This window comes from Zalophus californianus, chromosome 12, assembly GCF_009762305.2.
Source record: "Zalophus californianus isolate mZalCal1 chromosome 12, mZalCal1.pri.v2, whole genome shotgun sequence".
NCBI lineage: Eukaryota > Metazoa > Chordata > Mammalia > Carnivora > Otariidae > Zalophus > Zalophus californianus.
The window spans coordinates 99,330,829-99,353,662 of record NC_045606.1 but is presented as its reverse complement, the minus strand read 5'-3'; the positions used below and the strand labels follow the sequence as shown (position 1 = coordinate 99,353,662).

General features: G+C 43.2%; 1 pseudogene; it reads right to left on the bottom strand.

Annotated features, from left to right (window-relative positions):
• Nucleotides 1-490: 490 nt before the first annotated feature.
• LOC113911987 lies at nt 491-1,006 on the bottom strand (annotated as a pseudogene).
• Nucleotides 1,007-22,834: the final 21,828 nt, after the last annotated feature.

The following is a 22,834-nucleotide window of genomic DNA, read 5'->3' as shown; positions in this document are numbered from 1 at the left end:
TCATCTCTAAAGTTCTGTGATTCTGATATGATTTTTAAACTTTTCTACAGCTTTATTGATATATACACCATAAAATCCATCCTTTTAAATAAAAGTGTATAATTCAGTGGTTTTCAGTATATTCATAGAGTTGTGCAACCGTCACCACTACCTAATTTTATTTTATTTTTTATTTATTTATTTTTTAAAGATTTTACTTATTTATTTGACAGAGAGAGACACAGTGAGAGCAGGAACACAAGCAGGGGGAGTGGGAGAGGGAGAAGCAGGCTTCCTGCCGAGCAGGGAGCCCGATGCGGGGCTCGATGCGGGGCTCGATGCGGGGCTCGATCCCAGGACCCTGAGATCATGACCTGAGCCGAAGGCAGGCGTTTAACGACTGAGCCACCCAGGTGCCCCTTATTTTATTTTTTTCCAGTACAACTCTATTTAATGGAGGTGGGCCTCAGGATGTTCCACTATGATTAATTAGTCCAGGGACCTGTCAACATTAGGTAGAGAAGAAGCCACCATCATTCTTTTGGGAATAGCCTCCATCGGTGGCCGCGGTGTGAGGGGACACAATGGATCCCTGAATGCTGTGGATAGACTCCTTCTTCAGGTTGATCCAGTGTCTGATGTTAGCTAGGGGAAGTGATGGAAGGTGGTGGAGGAGGGGGTAAAAGTTCTCCAGGGAATTGGATCTTGATGATTCTGTGGGTCTCCTGGATGGTCTCCTGGTGTAAGAGTATCTCACTTTTGTTCTTGAATGTCCCTGTGTGGTGGTTGTACCAGGCTGCTAAGCAGAAATCCAGGTCATCCTTTGGTATCTCAGGATCAAAAAAATAAACATCTCGCCTCGTGGAGGTGATTGTGGGAGTTGAGCTGAGCCAACTCCAGGGTTCCTGTTGCTGAGCAAGGTGAGCTGCGTTCTTATATGGCAGTTTCTTGGAAGCCCAGAGTTTTCCCAGAAGGTATCATCGTTATCCAACGTAGGGTGCTGGAAAGTGTGTTGGGTGAAAGGCATGGTAAAAATGCAGAGTGAGCTACTGGTGTGAGTACCACCACTACCTAATTTTAGAACAGTTTCATTACCCTGAAAAGAAACCCTATATCCATGAGCAGTCACTCCCCAACCTCCTACCTCCACCCCTGGCAACCACTAATCTATTGTCTGCTAGATTTGCCTGTTCTGGGGATGGCTGGGTGGCTCAGTCAGTTAAGCATCTGCCTTCAGCTCAAGTCATGATCCCAGGGTCCTGGGATTAGGTCCTGGGATTGAGTCCCGCATAGGCTCCTTGCTTAGTGGGGAACCTGCTTCTCCCTCTGCCTGCCACTCCCCCTGCTTGTGCTCTCTCTCTCTCTCTCTCTCTGACAAATAAATAAAATCTTTGAAAAAAATTTTTTTAGATTTCCCTGTTCTGAACATTTGGATACATGGAATCATACAACATGTGGCCTTTCATGTCTGACTTCTTTCACTTAGCATCATGTTTTCAAGGTTCTGCCATGTTGTAGCAGGTGTCAGGAAACCATTCCTGTTTGTGGCAGGATAACATTTTTCTGAATGGATATACTACATTTTGTTTATGCATTCATCAGTGGATGGGCATGTGAGTTTGAATATTATGACTAACGTTGCCATGAATATCTACATGCAAGTTTCCAATATGACTTTAAGTGGTTCTCTGTTTCAGCAGATCTTGATAGACTTTGTACCCCTGTGAGTCATGCGATTGCAACTAAGAAAGGATTCTCCATGCCTGCCCTTCAAAACAAGAGAAGGAAAGCCCCCTGAGAGGCATAGACTGGAGTGCTGGTACCTATTTGTTGAGTGACATAGAGCAAAGGATCCAATGATGGTAAATGGCCAGACTGCCCTTCCCAGGTGTTGATGGTAGATCCAAATGGATTAGATACAAGAGGGGTAAGTCATTAAATAGTAATATCCTAGGAGCACATTGGATTAAAAAAAAGAAAGAGAAAAATGAGGTAAGTGTTCAGAAAACCTCTCTGCCACATACATAATTCATGGGAGCCCCAGAGCCACATGGTACAACTCTAGGAGCATCTCAGGACGGCCAGACTATAGCCTCTGAATGAATGATGCTCTGAATGAATGATGCTCTCTGGAGTTGTGCAGTGCACAGCCTGGCTGGCCAAACACAGCGGCAGTGGGCAAGGCCTCTGTGGGTAGGGGATGAAGGTTGACTTTCTCAACCAGCTTTCCCTGTTTGCCAGGGCCAGCGTGTCCATGTCTGCTCCATGGGAGCCTAAAAAAGCATAGGGTCAATACTGAGGAGTACATTTTCTATTTTAATTAAAACATGACTTCCCGGGTCACCTGAATGGCTCAGTTGGTTAAGCATCTGCCTCCCTGCTGACCAGGGAAACTGCTTCTCCCTCTGCCTCTGCCTCTCCCCTCCCCTCCACTTGGACTCTCTCTCTCTCTCAAATAAATAAATAAAATCTTAAAAAAAAAAAAAAGAAATGGCACCTTGCCATTCCCCACTGTCAAATTTTCAACCATGATGATATTTTATAAACATGCATATATATTCTAATAAGAATATAGAATTTAATAATCGATTATATATAATATAACATACAATAGAATATAGAATATATATGATGTAACATGGACTATTACATTCTGTATTATTCTCCATATTATATTTATCTATAAATATATAAACATTCAAACATATATTTATAAATAAACAAACATAATATGCATATGCGAGATATTATATGTAACATAATACATATTATATGTTATATATTAAATATAATATTTAGAATGAATATATTCTAATAAGAAGTGAGATGTAATTAGTGAATCATACACATAAGTCCACCCTAGTGCTGCAAGGATGAAATCATCACTTACTTCAAAAATACATTGTAAGAAAAAATACATTGCATATTTCTGTCCAATAGGAGGAAATCACTAATTACAGTAGGCAATTAATCTTCCTATGAGTTCGTTTTAAAAATTCAAATATTGTAATTAGAACATTGCCCAGGGATCCAATTTAAACTTAATGATACTTGCTAGCAGGCGCTGATGTTTTAACAGGGACGACTAATTATGCTGTCGATGAGTGATGCGGTGATTAGCTGCCCCACGTGTCACCACCGACAACATTAAACAAACAAACAAGCCTTCTCCGCCACTCACAGCCTCTTCACCGCGGGTCACAGAAACTGTCTCCTGCTGCCTCGTGACACCCACGTGCCCAATGCTTGCTTCATGAGAATATTTATTCAAAGTACAGTGCAGACTCACTGTATTGAGAGCAAGCTATGCATAAGGAAGGGAAAAGCACTCTGGAAAAGGTGTCTGTGGTAACTCAGGAAGGGTGTGTGTGCGTGCACTGACGTGGGTGTTGTTCTGATCAAGAGAAGTCAGGCCAACAGAGGAATGCAAAGATTAAAATGTTCATACCATTGAGACACTGGCCCGCTCAACTTTCCACCAAAGAGGACAGTATGGGAAGGGAGAGCAAAAGGAGTAATTTCCCAGGGGAGAAAACTGGCAAATCCTCAACCAAGTGATCAAGGTTAAGTCCACAGTGATGAGTCATATTGCTAGTAGGTAACCTTGATACAATACGACGGGAATGGTACTAATGGTACTAATCGCGAGAAAAACATCAAAGGAATCAAAACAAAGGGACGTTCTACAAAATACCTGATCAGCAATCCTCAGAGCTGTCAAAGTCATCAAAAACATAAAAACCCAAAGAAACTATTATGGCCAAGAGAAGCCTAAGAAGATTTGACTTCTAAATGTAATGTGGTATTCCTAGGTGGGATCCTGGGACAGAAAAGGGATGTTAGGGGAAAACAGGAAATCTGAATAAAGTATGGACCTTAATTAATAATAAAGTACCGGGGCGCCTGGGTGGCTCAGTCGTTAAAGCGTCTGCCCTCGGCTCAGGTCAGGATCCCAGGGTCCTGGGATCGAGCCCCGCATCGGGCTCCTGCTCCGCGGGAAGCCTGCTTCTCCCTCTCCCACTCCCCCTGCTTGTGTTCCTTCTCTCGCTATCTCTCTCTCTCTGTGTCAAATAAATAAATAAAATCTTTAAAAAGTAATAATAAAGTACCAACATTGGTTTACTAATTGTGACCAATGTACCCTGCTAACGTAAGATGCTAATAATAGAGGAAACTGGGTACAGGGTATTTGGAAACTCTCTGTATTATCTTCTCAAAAATTGTGTAAATCTAAAATCAAAAGTTCATTTTTTTATTTAAAACAAACAAACAGGCCCCCTCAAAGTTGACCAATGTTTAGATATTCCCTTGTAAAGTGATTTATCCCTTGCAATTGAGAAACCAAGGAACTCAGAGTTTCAACCCAAGGCAAAAAATATAAAGCCCACTTTCTGTGGGTCCTGACTGGGAATCGGGCCTCCCTAATAAAGCCAACTATTCACCATGCTGGTGACATTAACACCTTCCATCTTTCATCTTGAATTCTTGAACTATGGATATCAGAGGTACATAGGGCTAACAGTGAGGTATCTTCTAAACTCTCAGAAGGACGGAAATAAGAATAAAGTTATCCACTTTAGAATTCATCCCTCAATTAGTAAAAACTATGGACCCATCTTATAATATGATGGAAAAATGTGAGGATCAACTTAGGGCAACAGAACTGGGCTGTGGTTGTAATGAACTGTGTGGAATCTTATGCCTCTGTCCTCTGCCTTATTTGGAGAAAACATATCTTTTATTCACAATAGCCAAGACATGGAAATTTTCTTTTTCTTTCTTTCTTTCTTTCTTTCTTTCTTTCTTTCTTTATTTCTTTCTTTCTTTCTTTCTTTCTTTCTTTCTTTCTTTCTTTCTTTCTTTCTTTCTTTCTTTCTTTCTTCCTTCCTTCCTTCCTTCCTTCCTTCCTTCCTTCCTTCCTTCCTTCCTTCCTTCCTTCCTTCCTTCCTTCCTTTCTTTCTTTCTTTCTTTCTTTCTTTCTTTCTTTCTTTTTCTTCCTTCCTTCCTTCCTTCCTTTTTCTTTCTTTCTTTCTCTCTCTCTCTCTCTTTCTTTCTTTCTTTTTTAAAGATTTTTATTTATTTATTTGACAGAGAGAGACACAGCGAGAGAGGGAACACAAGCAGGGGGAGTGGGAGAGGGAGAAGCAGGCTCCCCGCGGAGCAGGGAGCCCGATGCGGGGCTCCATCCCAGGACCCTGGGATCATGACCTGAGCCAAAGGCAGATGCTTAACCAACTGAGCCACCCAGGCGCCCCACATGGAAATTTTCTTGACTAATTGCTTTAACTAAGACTTCTAGTAGTGTTGAGAAACAGTAGTGAAAATGGGCATCCTTGTCTTGTTCTTGATCTGAAGAGTTAAGAGTAAAGAGTAAAGCTTTCATTTTTCACCATTGATTCACGATGTTAGTTGTGGATTTTTCATAAATGTCCTTTTATCATGTTAAAGAAGTACTAGTCCTAGTTTGCTGAGTGTTTTTATCATGAAAGAGTGTCACCTTTTGTCAAATGCTTTTATTTATTTATTTTTTTGCATCTATTGAAATGATTGTGTGGATTGTTCCTCTTTGTTCTATGAATGTAGTTTATTACATTGACTCATTTTCTTGTGTTGAACCACCCTTGCATTCCTGAGACAAATGCCTCTTGGCCATGGATGTAATCTTTTTGACAGGCTGTTGGATTTAGTTTGCCATTATTTTGTTGAGGATTTTGGGTCTATATTCATAATTGATATTAGTTGATAGTTTTATTTCCTTGTGGTATCTTTGTTTGGCTTTGGTATCAGAGTAATGCTGACCTCATAGAATGAGTTAGATAGTGTTCCTTCTCATTCTATTTTTTGGAAGAGTTTGAGTAGGATTGATATTAATTCTTCTTTAAATGTTTGGTAAAATTTTAATAATAAAATAATAATAAAGCCATCTGGTCCTGGGTTTTCTTTGTTGGGAGTCTTTTATTTATTATTTTATTTTATTTATTTCTTTATTTTAAAGATTTTATTTATTTATTTATTTATTTGAGAGAGAGAGTGAGCGAGCAGGGGGAGGGGCAGAGGGAGAGGAGAGAGAGAATCCCAGGCACACTCCACGCTGGGCAGAGAGCCCAACGAGGGGCCTGACTCTATGACCCTGAGATCACGACCTGAGCTGAAACTCAGAGACAGACACTTAAGCCACCAAGGCGCCCCTTTCTTGAGAGTCTTTTTTTTTTTTTTTAAAGATTTTATTTATTTATTCGAGAGAGAGAGAATGAGAAATAGCACGAGAGGGAAGAGGGTCAGAGGGAGAGGCAGACTCCCTGCTGAGCAGGGAGCCCGACATGGGACTCGATCCCGGGACTCCAGGATCATGACCTGAGCCGAAGGCAGTCGCTTAACCAACTGAGCCACCCAGGCGCCCTCTTGAGAGTCTTTTTAAAGGACTGATTCAATTTCTTAGCTTGTTAGAGGTATGTTGCAATTTATTTATTTATTTATTATTTAGATATAATTGAGATAACATTATATTAGTCTCAGGTGTACAGCATAATTATTCAATATTTGTATATATTACAAAATGGTCAACACAATAAGTCCAGGAAACATCTGTCATTATATATAGTTATAAAAAGTTTTTTCTTGTGATGAGAACTTTCAAGATCCAATCCTCTAATTAGTTTCAAATATGCAGTACAGTATTATTATTTTTTTTAAAGATTTTATTTATTTATTTGACAGAGAGAGACACAGCAAGAGAGGGAACACAAGCAAGGGGAGTGGCACGAAGAGGGAGAAGCAGGCTTCCCGCTGAGCAGGGAGCCCGATGCGGGGCTCAATCCCAGGACCTGGGATCATGACCTGAACTGAAGGCAGATGCTTAACGGCTGAGCCACCCAAGCGCCCCTGCAGTACAGTATTAACTATAGTCATCATTCTGCAGATTACATCCTCATGACTTATTCATTTTATAACTGAAAATGGGTAATTTTTGACCATCTTCAGACATTTTTTGCCCCCCTCCCCTGCTGCTCCCTGCCTCCAGCAACTCAATATCCATGAGCTCAGGGTTTTTGTTTGTTTTGTTTTGTTGTTTCTTTTTAGATTTCACATATAAGTGAAATCATAGAGTATTTATCTTTTCTGACTTATTTCATTTAGTAAAATGCCCTCAAGCTTCATCCATGTTGTTGCAAATGGCAGGATTTTATTTTTTTTTAAGATTTTATTTATTTATTTGAGAGAGAGAGAGTGAGTGAGAGGCAGAAGGAGCAGGGAGAGGGGCAGAGGGAGAGGGAGAAGCAGGCTCTCCCCTGAGCAGGGAGCCTGATGTGGGACTCGATCCCAGGACCCTGAGACCCTGACCTGAGCCGAAGGTAGAAACTTAACCAACTGAGCCACACAGGCGCCCCAGGATTTTATTTTTTAATGGTTGAAATGGTTGAATTTTAATGGCTGAATAATGTTCCGTTGTATATATACAGTGTATATACTATATACATAAAGAACATGTTGATGTTCATTCATTCATCCACTGACGGACATTCGTCCACTGACGGACACTTAGGTTGCTTTCATATCTTAGCTATTGTAAATCATGCTGCAATGAACATGCGGGCACAGATGTTTCATTTTCTTCAGATAAGTACCTGGAAGTGGGATTGCTGGATCATACATACTGTTTTCCACAGTGGCTGCACCAGTTTGCATTCTCACCGACATCCCTTTTCTCCACATTCTCACCAACACCTGTTGTCTTTTGTCTTTTTGTTAAGAGCTAATCTGACAGGTGTGAGGTGATACCTCACTGTGGTTTCGATTAGTATTTCCCTGATGATGAGAGATGTTGAGCATTTTTTCACGTGTCTGTTGGCCATCTGGATGTCTTCTTTAGTCTGTTGTGATTTTTAATTTCTTCTTGAGTCAGTTTAGGTAATTTGTATGTTTCTCGAAATCTGTCCATTTCATGTAGATTATCTAATTTGTTGGTATACAGTTGCTGATAGTATTCTCTGATAATCTTTTTTATTTCTGGCAGGTCAGTAATAATACCTCTGTGTCTACGTCTGACTTTTTCTTAGTCAGTCTAGCTAAAGGTGTGCCAATTTTATTGATTTCCAAAGCACCAGCTTTGTGCCTGTTGTGTCTATTTGCCTTGTTGATTTTCAATTTTATTTCTGCTATAATCTTTATTATTTCCCTCCTTTGTTGGCTTTGGGTTAGTTTGTTCTTCCTTTTCTAGTTCCTTAAGATGTAAAGCCAGGTTATTTCTTTGTTTTTGTTTTATTTGTTTTAATTTTTTTATATCTTATTGATTTTATTTTATTATTTTAAAGATTTTATTTACTTGACAGAGAAAGACAGCGAGAGAGGGAACACAAGCAGGGGGAGGGGGAGAGGGAGAAGCAGGCTCCTCCCCCCCACCCCCCGAGGAGGGAGCCCGATGCGGAACTCGATCCCAGGACCCTGGGACCATGACCTGAGCCGAAGGCAGATGCTTAACAACTGAGCCATTCAGGTGCCCCTATATCTTGTTGATTTTAATCATTGCAATCTGTGTACCCCATTGGTATGACATTTGCTCTCTACATGGTTGGCCATTTCTCCACAGACTTCTCTGGAAACTACAGAGTTACAGGTCTCGAGGTCTCTGTATATACAGTGTGTTACTTGGATCAGCAGAGTTCTCCTGAGTCACTTCATTCTGCTTCAGCTGAAGCTGTGGTCTCTTATTTTGATTCACTCTCTTCATCAGTAACAGATATTGTTGGTCTTGATTCTCTCTTGTTCTTTCTTGAACAGGTGATCGAGGTTTCAAAGGATCTTCTGCCTGCACATGTTTGCAGGGACATCTCTACCTGCTTGGCTGTCTTTTGCACCTTTTGTTTGGTCATCACGGTCTCAGCCAATGGTCCCGGGGGTCGCTTAGACAGCACAAAGCACCACTCCTGACACTTGAACTGAAGAATTCCATTAGACCGTTGTACTCTGCTCCCAGGATGAAGCGAAGGTGTAGCAATGAAAGACATGCAATCAGCTCTCACTTCCCGTCCAGCATTCACCAGCTTGATCACTGTCATCATGGCCATCATTTTCTTCTTACTGCACTCTCCTTCCTATGGAACCAGATCAGTGGTTGATTATAAAAGGATGTAACTCAGGAACAGCCAGGCGGGAGAGTGAGGTAGGGCGAGGTCTGGAGAAAGGGCACGCAGCTTCCCTGCCCTCTCCAGGCTGCCATTCTCCCCAAAGCTCTATTTGTTTTAATTTAATTTATTTTTTTAAGTATGCTCTAGGCCCACTCTGGGGCCCAAATCAAAACCTCAAGATCAAGAATTGCACGCTCCACCAACTGAGCCGGCAAGGTGCCCCTGTGTTTGTTTATTTCAAATGTAAGCATTTAGGGGTGCCTGGCTGGATCAGTAGGTGGAGCGTGCAACTCTTGATCTCAGAGTTGAGTTCAAGCCCCACATTGGGGGTAGAGCTTACTTATAAAATAAATGGGAGCATTTATATCCATACATTACTCCTGATCCCTGCTTTCACTGCATTACATACATTTTGGTATGCTGTGTACTCATTTCCATTTGTTTCTAAGTATTTTCTAGCTTCCCTGGTGATTTCTTCTTTGACCTGCTGGTTGTTTAAGAGTTAATTTCAATTATTTGTGAATTTTTGTTTTTCTCCCATTAATGATTTCTAGTTTCATTTTATTGTGGTCAGAGAAGATACATTATATGATTCAACCATTTAAAGAGAATTGTCTTATGACCTGAAAACATAACGTTAGAAGGTCTATCCCGGCAAATGCTCCTGTATGCATGAGTAGAATGTGTATTCGACTGTAGTTGGGTGGAGTGCTTTGTGTGTCTGTTAGGCCCCATGGGTCCATGGTGTTGTTCAGAGCCTCTATTCCCATATTGATCTTCTGTCTACATGCTTTGTCTACTATTGAAAGTAGGATATCGAAGTCTCCAACTATTATTGTATAACTATCAATTTTTCCCTTTGGTTATCAGTGTCGCCTCATATATTTTGGGCCTCTGTGGTTTGGTGTGTATATCTTTCTAACTGTTACACCTTCTTGGTAAATTGGTCCTTTTAATAATTACATAAAGTCTTTGTCTCTTGTAACAATTTTTTAGTTAAAATCTATTTTGTCTGATATTAACCTCCCCAGCTCCTTTGGTTATTCTTTGCATGGAATAACTTCTCTATCCTTTTACTTTCTATCTATTTGTGTCTTTGCTTTTTTTAAGATTTTACTTTTTAAGTAATCTCTATACACAACAATGGGCTCGAACTCATGACCCTGAGATCAAGGGTCATGTGCTCTACTGGCTGAGCCAGCTAGGTGCCCCCGTGTCTTTGGATCTACAGTGAGTGTCTTGTAAGCAGCATACAGTTGGAATGGGGAGAAATTACTTACTGGGTCCAGGGTGTTCCTGTGGGATGTTGACCCCCCCCTCTAATGAACTTTTCATTTCAGCTGTTGTACTTTCCAGCTCCAGAATTTCTATTTGGTTCTTTATAAAAATAATTCCTATTTCTCTATGAAGATTCCCTACTAATTCATACTTCAGTCTCATGATTTCCTTGAGCTCTTTGTCCGTGGCTCCTTTTGGCTTTTGGAGCATATGTAACACAGTTCATTTAAAGTCTTTGTCTTATAAGTCTAACGTCTGGGCTTCATCAGGGATAGTTTCTGACCATTTCTTTCTTTCCTGTGAATAAGCCAACCTCTTTCTTTGTATGCTTCCTAATGTTTGGTTGAAAACCGGACAGTTTGAATACTGTAATGTGATAACTCTGGAAATCACATTTTTCTCCCTCCCTGGGGGATTGATGTTGGTGCTTTTTTTTTTTTTAAGATTATATTTATTTATTTGACAGAGAGAGCACGATTGGGGGGGGTTGGCGGGGAAGAGGGAGAGAGAGAAGCAGACTCCCTGCTGAGCAGGGAGGACCTCAAGACCATGACCTGAGCTGAAGGCAGACGCTTAACCGACTGAGCCACCCAGGCGCCCCTGATGTTGGTGCTTTTTAAGGCTGATGGTCATTTGTTTGTGTAGTGGCTTTTCCAAACGGGTTTGGCCAAGACTCTATTCCTTGTCATGTGTGGTCACTGACTTCTCTGTTCCATCATCTCCACAGTCAGCCTGTGATCTGAACACCTGACTCCAATAAGAAAAGAAAGGAGTACCTGGGTGGCTCAGTTGGTTGAATGTCCGACTCTTGGTGTCCACTCAGGTCATGATCTCATGAGTCATGGGATCGAGCCCTGTGATTGGCTCTGCACTCAGCAGGGAGTCTACTTGATGATTCTCTCCCTCTCTCCCTCTGCCCCTCCCCCTACTCAGGCGCGCATGCGCTCTCTCTCTCAAATAAACAAATAAATCTTAAAAAGAAAGAAAGAAAGAAGGAAAGAAAGAAAGAAAGAAAAAAAGGGTGTTTTATCTCTTTAAATTCTTTTGACAGAAGCTGCTTCAGCCTGAGCAATTGAAACATGGCCAGATTTATGCAGGTCTCTAAGTGATTCACCAGGGAGATCAAAACACACAACCCTGATTTTGGGGGGACAAAGTCCTTGTGCCCACCCTGGCACCATCATACCACACCAGGAATGTGTGCCACCTTCTCTGAGGCTGCCTGCTGTGGATGGGGCCGGGGGCTGGTGGCTGCTCCACAAACACAATCAAATGTTCTTCAAGCTGCTGTCTCAGGACCTGTTTTACCAGGCACAGTGGTGACCATGATGATCAAGCAGCTGGGGGTATCCTCTGGTCTCTGGGGCTGATAAGTGTGCCATGTGCCATTATGAGGCACAATGCTCAGAAACCCACCCAACTTTCTTCAGAAGTATCCATCACCAGCAGCAAGGAGAGACTGCCACCAGGAAGGTTGGCTGCCACCAAAGAATCCAAATTTCTGTAGCCGATTTTAACCCTTTCCCCATGCAACCTCTGTTGTTAACTCCTTGGTGCATTAGGAAGCTCACACTTCCATTCCGCAGAGATGAAAGTGAAGAAGGAAAAAGAACTGATTCTGAAACAATGCTGATGAGAGCTTCACCGAGAAGCTTACTGGAGGCTTCATGGACCGGCAGTGCTGAAACTAACACACACGTGCTTTCTACTTGTGAGCGGTTTTATTCTGGAGATAAAGTGCAGGGAGGGTTGTACAGAAATATGAGAGCTGGGGGACACAGGGCTGCCAAATTAACCCTTCTACTCAAAGGTGCAGCTTTCAACAAAGAGAACAGGGACCTGCTGGATTTCTGCAAATGACTGCTGATTGGAGGCTCTAGGCTGATAGGAAACAGCATCAGGGCCTGCCTTCCACTTTCAGAAGTTGGGAAAAAATAGGACGCCTGAGTGGCTCAGTCAATCATCTGCCTTTGGCTCAGGTCATGATCCAAGGATCCTGGGATTAAGTCCTGCATCAGGATCCTCGCTTAATGGGGAGCCTGCTTCTCTCCCGGCTTGTGCTCTCTCTCTCTGACAAATAGATAAATAAAATCTTAAAAAAAAAAAAAAAGAAGAAGAAGTTGGTAAGAAATGAAGGTGCTTCTGAGCTGCTTCTGAGTAGAGTGGGGTCAGGAGGGCCTTCTCAGCATACATCCGACCACCGTGGCCCCAAGCCAGCGGAGAGCCCAGGCATGGCCAGCGTGTTCTAAGACAGCCACATTCAGCCATGTCCATCTCCGTCTGTCCTTCTTGCCTCCCCATCCCTTAATCCCATCATTTGCCAGTTGCCTTCACCACCAGCAGCCGCTCCCACAGGGGCCCACTGACTTAGCCCATTCATTAGGAATAAACTATTAGACCAAGGCATTGAAAATTTTGCATATTACACTCAGTGAATTTTATGAAATATTTATTCACTCAATTGTTCATTCATTCCAGAAATGCTTATTGAGTACTTGGGAAGTGGGAGTTTGGGTGCTAGGTGCAAGGAACGCCTGGGGAAAAGAACCTGGGAAACACTCACCCTCCAGCTGGGGAGCCAGAAAAGTGGGTGGAGAATGAGAAACTGAGGCCATAGGTGGCAGGAGAAAGACCCCACCAGGGACTCTGCCTGGAGGGAGGGAAGGGTGTTTTTTGCCAAAGGCCCAGTGGCTAGGGCTTCAGAGACGGAGTCGGGGGATCAGAGAGGTGGGCCCCAGGGACCAAGGAGTGTCTCCAAGGGATCAATTTCCATTCTGGCCCCTGGAGAGCAAGACATATGACATCCGGACCAATCCAATTATTAGTCCCCAAGGGACCATGCAGAGGAGACACAGTGAGGCTGCTACAATCTCACCATTCAGGCAACTGAGGAAACGCTATTCGGATATAAAAGGCAAAACACCATTAAGTTGTAAAAGTGGGGAGCAGTGGGAAGGCTGCCTCAATTATCCAGATATTGGCTTTAGTTCTTCATTTCCTGTGACCCGTGGAAATGATGATGAGGTTTGGACCAGAGATCATTTAACATGGTATATCCAGGGATTTGGATTGTTTGTATTTCAGTCACTCAGCCACCAACCATTGCTCTTCTTCCCCACTGCAGAAAAAAGAAAAAGAAAAAGATCTATGTATCATTTCCTCCATAATCAGGAAGTTTTGGGAATGACATTACCCTTGTTACCTTCTCCACTTTGCTCCAATGGCCAGCCTTATTCTCTAGGAAGGAAAGATTATGCTGGTTTTATTTATTTTTTTTTTAATCATCGTTACTATTTTAAACTAAAGCAAATGTAATAGAACAGGGTAGAGGAAAAACTTGTGGATGTCTCCCTCTTTGCCCTGCACCTTAGCTCTCATCCCTAAACTCCTCTAAACAAAGTGGGTCAGCCTGAGCTACTGAGAGATGCTCACAGAGACGGATAATGGACAAGTATTTGCAGCTTAAATAATAGGTAACCAGGACAGCAAGGAGAGCCTTGATCCTCAAAAGAGACAGCCAGGGGAGATTGTCGCTGGTCCCCTGAAAACCGCTCCTCCCTCCCAAGCAAACAGGCACCTGGGACAGCCCTCCCTACCCCTCCCACCCCCATCCCAATGGCAGCCACCTGAGGCCCCTCTGCTCCATCCCAGAAGGCTACTACAGGGCAGGTGCGCCTCCATCCCCGAAGCCATAGGAAACTGTCTGGCATTTAGGCCAAGCACAAATGGAAAAATCAAACCTACAAGACCATTTCTGGTAAGAAAAAGAGAGAGAGAGAGGGAGATTACATACTGTCATAATTAAATTTAGAAAAAGGATGGTATTGTTCCTGATTGTTACAACTGCATTCGTTTAAGAATGTTTTCCCCTAAAGTGAATAGTTTGCAGAGTTATCTTTGTAATCGGATACCAAATCAAATGGTAAAAAGCCAGTCAAATTTAGCAGTGGGGGGTTGTATACCAACTTTAGTGACACTAATGTTAATAAGTTCTGATAACCCACTACCATCGGACCAGCCGAGGGAATTGCTTTCACTTTCATTATATAAATCTCTTAGGAAGCTACTCCAAATCACTTAGGATGACATGTTTTAATAATTTTTAAAAAGGTTTAATGTCACACGAACCATACGATTTGCTGTGACAAGAAACAGTATATTTCCTGGTTATTTTCCTTGAATTTTGGACAGTTTAACACAAACTGATATTCAAATGAATGTAGTTGCATGATGGGAAATAGAAACAAATGACCAGGTGGAGGCCTCTTGTCCTTCACAAATATCTTAGGACATTCAGAGCTCACAGAAAAAAAAAAATGAACATACTTGTGCCAAATGTTTAGCAATAAAGAAAAAAAAATTTAACATCAGTAAAATCAGCTTTGATTTTTTTTTTTTTTTAAATCGTCCTCCTGTCTAGGACCAGCAAAATGCCTTTCTGATGCTCAGTAGCAGCAGATGGCAGTAAATACACAGAAGATTCACTTTCTGTCCACTTCACGTGCAGAGCTTTGGCTAGAGAACTTCGCAGCCAAGAGCACGTTTAGGGTTCACATTTGTTGTTTTCTAGACTTTTTCTTCTTTTCCTAATAATAATCCCTAATAGTCACAGTTGGTGGAATAGTTATGCCAAGTTTAATACGACTGTATCCTTCCATTTCCAGAAAGACTGCTGTTGCAATGCCGAGGGAGCCATAAATGGGGAAAATAGCCTTTTACCAATGGTTGTGTTGGTAGAGTCCCCCTCAAGGATTAGGCGTGAGCACCCCGGGCAAATTCCAGGTAAGAAACCTCACATTAGTTGGGGGAAAAAAGGATCAAGAAGTCTTAGTCATTATCTGTGCCTGACAAATCTTATGTTCCTGTTTTATAAATATTTTAAAATACTAAATGTTAAATTGAATTGGAGGTTTCAAGGACAGAAGAAAATGTGTGTTCAAGAGTACGATTAACTTGACTGCTTAAGAAATGTCACTTTCGAGGGAATGATGTTTGCCAATCTCATATGCATTGAGCTTGGCCAGTAACAGGAAGTTTCTTAAAGTACCCGGCATGAGAATTCGGATAGTTCCCCGGCAATGGCGGCTTAGAGAAGGGAAAGGCTGAGACTTCTGGAGAGTCTAGAGAGAAGAGAGTCATCATCCTTATAATCCACGCAGTGATTAGGATCGATTGCCAAAGCAGGCTAGCTGGGGTTTCCTGGAAGCCTGACCAGTCCAAAACTATTTTCTCCTTTCCTACATTTGAGAGGTTCCATTCATTTGCGTGGAAGGCCATTCCGGCCTCAGACATCTCTTATCAAAATTTAAGTCATCAAATTCTGCTTACCATGGTAGCCTGAATACAAGCATTTTTCTGAATTCCTTCTCGAATCCTGCTATCACTGAGTGAAATACTAAACACAGGGCAAAGGGAAGAGAAAGAAGACACACTTACTTGCATACCTCTCTCCTGCCTGGAACGGGGATTGGTGTCTAGAGTTGGAAAAACCATCCTGAAACCATGAGGACAGAGGCCCTCACTCAAGATGGCATAAGGAGGAAAAAAAATCTCGGTGCATTGAGGACATCTGGGGGCATTGCTCCAGCCCTGGACACTGCCTAGCTCCATACTTCCTGGGACATGAGGACAGTCAGTGTGCATGGCTTCAAGGCACTGTTATTTGGGTTTCCTGTTACATGCAGCTCAGCACATTCCTAACCTATGGAAAAAGTGCACCTAAAGCATGGGATACGTATCACTGAATCACAAGCGGGGAATGAGAAATCCTAGGTTGCACTGTGCATGGGCTTTAAATAACACTGACTCCTATAATGAGAAAGTTATTCATTTCAATCCTTCCGATTACATCGATAATAGGTCTATAGCACCTCTCATTTGCTCAGCTTCTTTTTAAGCAAAGGGAGAGTACCGTTTCCAGCAACAGGATCTCACTAGAATTTAATAACATTATTTTTTTCATAGCATCCATATTTATGTTTTCTTTTATTGATAGTAATCGCTATTGATTTTCTTTTCTTTTTTTTAAAGATTTTGTTTATTTGTTTGACAGGGAGAGAGAGTTGAGAGAGCACAAGCACGGGGAACGGCAGGGGGAGAGGGAGAAGCAGGCTCCCCACTGAGCAGGGCTCGATCCCAGGACCCTGGGACCATGACCTGAGCCAAAGGCAGACGCTTAATGACTGAGCCACCCAGGCGCCCTGATATTGATTTTCTAATTTGAGTAGAGATATCAAGTTTTCTTGAGAAAATAAACATATTTCTAAAAATTATTGGGGAATAAAAGGGACAAATTAGCAATAGATGCAACAACATGGATGACTGTCAAGAACAATAATGAACAAAAGAAGCCAGATCCAACAATGTGCATAGTGTGCAATTTCATTCATATGAAATTCTAGAAAGGGGAAAAATAATCTATGGTAACAGAAGCAGACCTGTGGTTGTCTGGGATGGGGTTGAGGATGGGAACTTTGCAAAGGGCCCTAAAGGAACTGTTTTGTGGTGATGAAAACATTCTACATCTTGGTTGTGATTTCATGCCAGTACACATTTGTCAAAACTCATTGAACTGCACAATTAAAATGGGTGCATCTTATTATACAGATTATTCCTCAATAAGGATAAAAAAAATAAAAAGAAGTATCTAAGTAAAACAAATTAATTTATCTAAAGAAAATATTGTGAGGGGCACCTGGGTGGCTCAGTTGGTTAAGCGTCTGACTCTTGGTTTCAGCTCAGGTGGTGATCTCAGGGTCATGAGATGGAGCCACGCCTCGAGCTCCATGCTTAGTGAGCAGTCTGCTTGGGACTCTCGCTCCCTCTGCCCCTCCCCCTGCTTACTCTCTCTCTCTCAAATGAATAAATAAATCTTTTTTAAAAGAGAGAATATTGTGTAGATAACCGTTATAGAGTGATAATTGGACTTCACAAAACCCTTGGGGTGAGTTTCACATGGCTGGGACCTCACTGGGAGTTGAACAGGTGCTGAGCTCAAGGTTCTACAAGGGCACCCAGGAGTGCAGCTACTGGGGCAGGGGCAGGGGCGGGGGAGAGCTAGGGGGCAGCGGGGAGGACAGACAACATAATTAACCTACCTCACAGTTGGGCTTTGGCCTACTTGGAAAAATGGCAATTCTTTAGGAACATGGGCCATTTGGTCATAGGGGTGAATACTTTTCATGTGCTAACCTATTCTTCTCTTTGGAATATGCTGGAAACCCTTCCGTGGCATTTGCCGTCTTAAGATGACATTTAAATGCCCTACTGTCTCTGCGTCCTGTCTTCCAAGGGCTTATCTCTGCGGGCTGTGCCCACACCTGCCCATGACCTCTGCTCTCCAGCCAGACCCAAGAACTGCCTGCCGGTACCCTCCCTGATAACCAGCCGCCTATTAGCCGGGAAGGGCAACAGGCAAACAGTTATTTAAGGAGAACCTTTTTGTGGACAAAAGCATTGTCAGCCCGCTGTGTCTAAGCTGGTCTCCCCCATGATTTCTCCCTTTAAAAAAATCTCTGTGCTTGGGATGTAAACAGATGTCTCTTCTAAAATGGTGAAGGAGTGGTGTGCCTGGGTGGCTCAGTTGGTTAAACTGCTGCCTTCAGCTCAGATCATGATTCCAGAGTCCTGGGATCACGCCCTGCATCGGGCTCCCTGCTCATGCAGGAAGCTGCTGCTCCCCCTGCTTTTGCTTTTGCTTTTGCTTTTGCTTTTGCTTTTGCTCTTTCTCTCTCTCTCTCACTATCTCTCTCTCTCTGTGTCAAATAAATAAATAAAATTTTTAAAAATATATATATATAAAAAAATAAAATGCTGGAGGAGAATGTAACTATGGAAACAACAACAATAGCAAAAATGCCCTTTGGACAAAGATCACAAAAGAATATGGGGGGAAAAAAGACAATGGCAATGCTTTAGTGGTAGAATGCCAGGTCATTCTCTTTCTTGTAAAAATTTACTCATATGGGGCGCCTGGCTGGCTCAGTCAGAGGAGCATGGAACTCTTGATTTCGGGGTCATGAGTTCGAGCCCCACATTGAGTGCAGAGATTACAAAAACATAAACTTTAAAAAATAAATAAAAATAAAAATTTACTTGTATGACACATTTTTGGGAGGGTGATAAAAATGTCCTAGAACTGGATCGTGGTGATGGTTGTGTAAGTCTATACATTTACTAAAAAAATCGCTGAATTTTAGGCACATAAATTATGCCTCAAAAATCTGTAAGTTGTTTATAAACTTTTATTTGTGCTCTTATATGATTTTAGCAACGAGCGAGACATTAGAAAGTGAGACACAAAACGAATGGGAATCAGATGCTTTATCACTGTAGTCATTGTACAAAGGTCTGTGGAGGTCCTGCTGGGCACCGGGCCCTGTGTGGTCTGTGCTTGGAAGACGTCAGGAGGATCAAGGAAGCATCGGGAGGTCAGCGGAATGCCTCGCCCATGGACTCTGGAGTGGGCAATACTTCAGGGTCCAGTGGGTTCAAGTTTCATCACTCAGATCCCCTATTTTGCTTAAGAGGCTCAGTCAGGTGGGTAATCGCTTAATCACTGAGGGCTATGTCAGTAAGACAGGAAGATGCCCCCCTCTTCACGGTGGGTGGCCAGCCTTAGGGGGCCAGGAAGGGGGTGCCACACATCTGCTGCGGGAAAGGGAGTAAAGCTACGTCCGGGAACATGGGCAGGCCTCATGACCCTCGCGGCATTGACTGAGTCTGGGAAACAGGAACTCGTCTTGTGTTCAGACACATGAGTCACCCAGATGACGAAGCTCCAGGTGAACCCATGGAGGTAGCAGTTTTGTTCACTGGGGTTTTGTTTTGTTTTGTTTTGTTTTTTCCTTTTAAGTAGGCTCCACGATGTGGGGCCTGAACTCCGCACCATGAGATCACGACCACAGCTGAAACCCAAGAGTCTGACACTTAACTGACTATGCCACCCCTAAATAAATCTTTATTTTTATTTTTTTAAAGATTTTATTTATTTATCTGACAGAGAGAGACACAGCGAGAGAGGGAAGGAACACAAGCAGGGGCAGCGGGAGAGGGAGAAGCAGGCCTTCCCCCCGCTCCCCCAGCAGGGAGCCCGATGCGGGGCTCGATCCCAGGACCCTGGGATCAAGACCTGAGCCAAAGGCAGACGCTCAACGACTGAGCCACCCAGGCGCCCAGATAAATCTTTTTTTTAAAAAATCATTACACTTTTTGGGATTCTGATAAAAGTTATACATCTATGTTCACAAAAGTGCACACGTTCTGTATACAGTATCAGGGTGTTCATGGACCCCACCTGCCCCTCAGCCTGACCATGAACTCCGACTAAGAAAATCTGATCCTGGAGCCTGGGTGGCTCAGTCAGTTAAGCGTCCGACTCTTGATTTCAGCTCAGGTCATGATCTCAGGGTCGTGGAATCAAGCCCGGTTTCACGCTCAGCATGAAGTCTGCTTCTCTCCCTCTTTCTCTGCCCCTCCCCCTATTCATGCACACGCGCTCTCTCTCAAATAAATATATGAATCTTAGGGGTGGAAAAAAAAGAGAAAAATCTGATCTAAATCTGAGGAATACAGATGGCCAACTGCAAAAATTGTTCAAGTATATCACGTCTTCTGTCCCTTTCTCCTCTGCTTCTCTGTCTTTCTGTCCCATCCAGAGCTGCCCTGGGGCAGCCGTGCCCCACCTTCAAAACGACCACGTCCCCCCAGTCATTAAGACCCTTGTTCCCCCAGATCACATCCAACGTTAAGAAATGTAGTGATATGTTTTATACATCTAGTTGTGAGATGGAAGGCTACACAGATTTAAAATGGAAAATTGTGAAGACCGGGTAGTACAAAGGAAAAGTCTTACATATAACGTTCAGTGGGAAAGAAACAAAAAGCAAAACCAAGTCTGTGCTTACAACACAGAAGAAGAGCAAAGAAGAGCAAAGAAAACTGAAAATCTAATGTCTGATAATATGGGGATAGTGTCTCTTTTTCCTTTGCACTGCGTAGCTATAACCTGCCTGTACTAGACAGTGTTGTAGCATTGTTTGCGCAATAATCCGAAATCTCGGCCCCTCATTGCTTCCAGCTCGCCTGGTTAGAATAACCAAAGCAGAGGAAACAAATTCCCATATGGTGTAAAGAACACCATATAAACATCTATATCTGATGTAAATGGAATTCCCCAAACCCCAAATGAGCCCATAAAGGAACTTTAAGCCACCAGAACATCATGAACCTTCCGTAAAGCTGAGCCACGGGCTTCTTAACGTGGCTTTCCAACTTGAGAAAGGGAGAAAAGCAGAATGAAACATTTTCTGGTGCTTCTTCCAAGTCATTGGAGCACCAACTCTTGGGGAGGCTTGGTTTCTGAAGATGGCACTTGTTACTCCCAGGCTGGGATCCTGAAGGATGTGGGCACCAGGACTGCAGCATGGGAGTCCTCCAGACGCCCGCCTGTGGCTCAGTGGCCTGTGGGACCCGCGGGCCAAGGTCTGCAGCCCGGGGTGGGGAGAACCCGGCAGAACGGCAGTTCTCGGCGTTTCCAGGTTTCGCTCTCAGCAGGCTCCACCTGGAACTTGCCCCAGCCGCAGAGCAGGCACCAGGCTGAGCCGGGCCAGGGCAGGGAAGGTGGCCTGGGGAACCACAGAGCCACAAGCCACAGGGAACAGCCAGCCTTTATGCCGACTCTCAGCTCGTCCCTGTCCCGGGGAGGTGAGGGATCCTGCAGAATCCTTTGGTTGTCAGGTGAGGCAGCAAGACCACCGCAGACTCCAACAGAAGCGCGTTATGTGTTCTGGTTTGGTCAGCCTGACCCCTCAGGAGCTTTTTTTCCCGTTTTAGTATTTCTTTCCCCTCTGTACTTACCTCTTTCTTTCTGCCCAGACCAGACCGCCTGTCCTGTTCCTAGGATGGGCTCTTCTGGTCGGTCTCCACCTCCAGGCAGCCACGCTGAGGTGGGAAGGCCCCGGGGGGCTTGGGGATCTGGTGCTTGTCCCCGTTCTGCACTACGTGCCGTTTCGTCTCTCTGGGTCTCTTTCCCTTTGTAATAATGGGAATGAGAGTACCTTATGGGCCCAAATGAGTGTAACTGTGAACGTGTGAGTGGCCCTCGAGGGACCTTGTGGCCACCATTTGCTACATTCGCAGTCTTGACTCGCCGTGGCCACAACACCCACTCCTCTTTCTCCTTTAGGATTCTAAACCAGCTCAAAAATTGCCTTGTTCAAAGTCTGTCAGTGAGTATGGCATTATTAAGAGTCACTGCTGGAAGTTGTTTTTTGTTTTTTGTTGTTTGTTTTTTTTTTTTTACTGCTGGAATTTTATTGTCTTTTTTTTTGCATCTATGTTGAAACTGCGTTGAAGGACAATCCTTTTTGCTCTGTCTGGGGTTCTGGGGGGAGGTTTTTACTCACTTGGGGTATTATTCACCAGGCAGAGGCCTCAGAACTGGATGGTGGAGCCCCGAGATCGCGTAGGTCCCCATCCCAGCCCCAGAGCCGGCTGGAGCCAAACAGAGTTGGCGGTTGAGATCAAGATTGGCCTGGGGGTGGCGAAGCTGACGTGAGCACAAACTTGAGACATCAGGAGCGGGTCAGCTGGGGGTCACCAGAGGTATAATAATAAGTCTAGTTAATATCAGTCACCACACATAGTTACAGTTACAAATTTTTTTTCTTATGAGGACTTTTAAGATTTATTCTCTTCGTAACTTTCAAATATACAATACGATATTATTAACTAGAGTCCCCCTACTGTACACCGTATATCCCATGACTTACTTATTTGATAACTGGAAGTTTGTACCTCTTGACCACTTTCACTCATTTTGCCAACCCCCTATCCCTCCCCACCACCCCCCACCCCACCTCTGGCAGCCACCAATCTGTCTTCTGCATCTATGATTTTGTTTTTTGTCTTTTGTTTAAGATTCCACATATAAGTGAGACAATATAGATATTTGGCTTTCTCTGCCTGATATATTTCATTTAGCATAATACCCTCAAGGTCCATCCACGTGGTTGCAAATGGCAAAATTTTCCTTCTTTTTTATGGCTGGATAATAGTCCATCATATATACCACAATTTCTTTATCCATTCATCGTTAAATGGACACTTAGGTTGCTTCCATGTCTTGGCTATTGCAAATAATGCTGCAGTGAACATGGGGGTGCAGATGTCTTTTCAAGTGAGTGTTTTCATTTCCTTCTGATAAATACCCGGAAGGGGACCTGCTGAATCATACGGGAGCTCTATTTTTAATTTTTTTGAGGAATCCCCGTACTGTTTCCCACAGCGGCTGCACCAGTTTGCATTCCCACCAACAGTGCATGAGCGTTCCCTTTCTCCACAGCCTCACTGACACGTGTCATTTCAAGTCTTTTTTATAATAGCCATTCTGACAGGTGTGAGGTGATATTTCACTCTGGTCTTTATTTGCATTTTCCTGATGCTGAACGATG